General features: G+C 35.7%; 1 pseudogene; it reads left to right on the top strand.

The window, feature by feature from the left end:
- The first annotated feature begins 1,454 nt into the window (after positions 1–1,454).
- On the top strand, positions 1,455–2,930 carry LOC149182369 (signal recognition particle subunit SRP54 2 pseudogene; annotated as a pseudogene).
- The last annotated feature ends 546 nt before the right edge of the window (positions 2,931–3,476 follow it).

The following is a 3,476-nucleotide window of genomic DNA, read 5'->3' as shown; positions in this document are numbered from 1 at the left end:
GACCAACAACCACCTCCATCCCCAAGTGTAATTGACTTGCCATTTCCATTTAATGCATTAGAACACATCAACAGGTCATTACCATTCTAGAGCAACTCGCTCGTGACTGGCATGATGACCATAATGAAATCATTGCTTTCATGAACAAATTACAACACAATCAATGGCAAATGATGGATAGACTAGTATCCTTGTATCGAGGACAAATAAGACTCCAAGTGAGGGTGGAGGGACTAGAGGGTAGGTTGGCACACATGCAAACACATATTCACAAGGGACTTCTCACTTCTCCACCTCCAGGAGACGGTAAAGACACACTAGGTGTTGGGTAATTTTGTTGTTTTGGGATGAAGATTGGTTGTATTTTGGTTTGGGTTATTTTTGGCTTTTTTGGGCAATCTGCATATGGTCTCTGGGTTTAATATTTTTTATTATCAATGTCGTTTTCGCATTATCTTCTAGCCAACAAGTCTTGTAGGAATGAGGCTACTAGAAGTATGCTAGTACCGAGCTCCTAAGGATGTAATCTTGTTATGAATTATTAGAAATGCTCGATTCAATAAAAAAAAAGCGAGATTTTGATTAAACTTAAATAGAAAAAATGTTATGAAAAAAAAAACCATTTCATCTATAAATTAAACTATATCTTATTATAATCATTAAAATTTTCAATACTTATTAACTAAAATTTTAACAAAAAGTTATAATTATATGATAAAATAAACTTTAGTTTATATTTAATTTAAACCTAATATTTTGCTATAAATAGAAATCATGATTATTAAAAATAATATATATTACAATATATATATATATGTTTTGTAATAACGATATTTATGGGTATTGTAATTATAGATTATATGGAAGCATACATTTAAGTGTAATATTTTAAATAAAAATAAATATATTGCTACAAATTCAATAAAATTGGATTATTAATTTGTTATTTTCAGTTTTTAAATTGAATTAAAAACATCTTTACATGCAAATGATCAATTTAAAAGCACCTTTACATGCAATAGATAATAACAATAGCATAGAGTTACTATTACGGGATAAAATGCATGTAATAACAATAGCTTTACATGCAATAGATAATAATAATAACATAGAGTTACTATTACTAGATATAATAATTTCAATAAAATAAAGTAATAGGATTATAAACATATCACGATTAAATTTTGTTCGCCCATCTGATAGATTATGATATTTCCTAAAAAAGCCCTACAAGCTTTCTATTAAGTAAATAAATAAGAGTTAGGAAAGTTACAAGGGCGTTCATAATCAACACCGAGCGGGAGAGCGGCAGGAGCGTTGGACAATTTTCGTTTGTAGTCTGACGATAACCAGTGGATTCCAGCTTCGGTTCTCGGTGTAATTTTTTATTTTTCCCTCAGAACTGTAATTGAAAATCTCAAATACGTTCCAGCAGGAGGTTGAGTTTCAACAAGATGGTGTTGGCAGAGCTAGGCGGGAGTATCTCCCGCGCCATCCAGAGCATGAGCAATGCCACCGTTATTGACGAAACAGTCTTCAATAGCTGCCTGAACGAGATATCAAGAGCTTTACTCCAGGCCGATGTCCAATTCAAAATTGTCCGCGAAATGCAGAGCAACATAAAAAAGATTGTCAATTTACAGGGCGTGGCTGCTGGTCACAATAAACGAAAGATCATTCAACAGGCTATTTTTGATGAATTGTGCAGAATGCTGGACCCTGGAAAACCTGCTTATTCCCCAAATAAAAAGCAAACCAGTATTGTCATGTTTGTAGGGTTACAGGGCTCTGGCAAGACTACTACATGTACCAAGTATGCACAGTATTATCAAAAGAAGGGCTGGAAGCCAGCCCTGGTCTGTGCAGATACATTTAGGGCTGGTGCTTTTGATCAGCTCAAACAGAATGCCACTAGGGTCAACATCCCCTTCTATGGAAGCTATACAGAACAAGATCCTGTAAAAATTGCAGGGGGAGGGGTAGAAAGATTTAAGAGAGAAAATAGGGATCTCATAATTGTGGATACCAGTGGGAGGCACAAGCAGGAGGCTGCATTATTTGAGGAAATGAGACAAGTATCCCAAGCAACAAATCCAGACCTTGTGATATTTGTCATGGATAGCAGTATTGGGCAAGCTGCATTTGATCAGGCACAGGCTTTCAAGAATACTGTTTCTGTAGGAGCTGTGATTGTTACTAAAATGGATGGGCATGCAAAGGGTGGAGGTGCACTCAGTGCTGTTGCAGCAACAAAGAGCCCTATTATATTTCTTGGAACAGGGGAACACATGGGAGATTTTGAGGCTTTTGATGTGAAGCCATTTGTGAAGAGAATTCTGGGCATGGGGGATTGGTCTGGTTTCATGAATAAAATTCAGGAAGTTGTGCCTGTGGATGGAGAATCTGATCTTTTGCAGAAACTTTCTCAGGGCAAATTCACATTGAGAACCATGTATGAGCAGTTCCAGAACATTCTTCAAATGGGGTCTATTGGTGAGATGCTTTCCATGATTCCTGGATTCAGTCGGGAACTGATGCCCAAGGGCAAGGAAAAGGAAAGTCAGGTGCGTATCAGAAGGTTCATGACCATGATGGATTCCATGACGAATAAAGAGCTTGATAGTTTGGATCCGAAGTTCATGACTGAGTCGAGAATGGTGAGAGTGGCTCGTGGATCTGGTCGTCCTGTTAAGGAAGTGATGGCAGCGATGGAAGAAAACAAACGGTTGTCTAAGGTTTGGAGCAAGATGAAGGGCCTTAAGATTCCCAAGGATGGTGGTAAGATGAGTTCCTTGTCCAAGAATATGAATGCTCAACAGATGAGCAAGGCTCTTCCACCCCAAATGCTGAAGCAGATTGGTGGCATGGGAGGGTTGCAGAACTTAATGAAGCAGATGGGTTCCAAAGGCATGGGAGGCATGTTCGGTTGACACTAGCTCTCATGTATATAGTTATTTTTTCTTTCATGTACATGGCTCTTCAAGGACTTGTGACCTTTCATTGATGAAGTTAGCGTTTATGTAGCTGATTTCTATTAGCATATAACTTTCTATTAAGATGTAACTTTTCAGTCATCAAGTTTGAAATTTATGAAATTTAGTTTGATTTATTTACAAGTATAGATCTATCTTAATTACAGATTTTGTAATAGTTGAGACGGATTAAATCTTTTGAAGTGCAAACTACTTTTAAAGTGCAAAATATTAATTAAATTGCACCTTTATATATTTGATCCCCCTCTCTCTCTCACTCTCTCTCTCTCTCTATATATATATATATAAAGTTGCATTTTTGAATACATAAAATGGATTCAACATTTTCAAATTTTACTTTGGGGTACACTACACATATTTGTTCAATTTTAAACAATATTGAGAGAAAAATATAATTTTTTTGGATTTCAAGCACAATTCAACAAAAAATATAAAATGTATTAACCATAATTTTTTTTTAGTATTATTATTTTATTTCTATAT

This window comes from Pinus tabuliformis, chromosome 3_2 (assembly GCF_031772625.1).
Source record: "Pinus tabuliformis cultivar Carrire ecotype Pingquan chromosome 3_2, CPIR1, whole genome shotgun sequence".
NCBI lineage: Eukaryota > Viridiplantae > Streptophyta > Pinopsida > Pinales > Pinaceae > Pinus > Pinus tabuliformis.
This window is presented reverse-complemented; position numbering and strand designations above follow the sequence as displayed.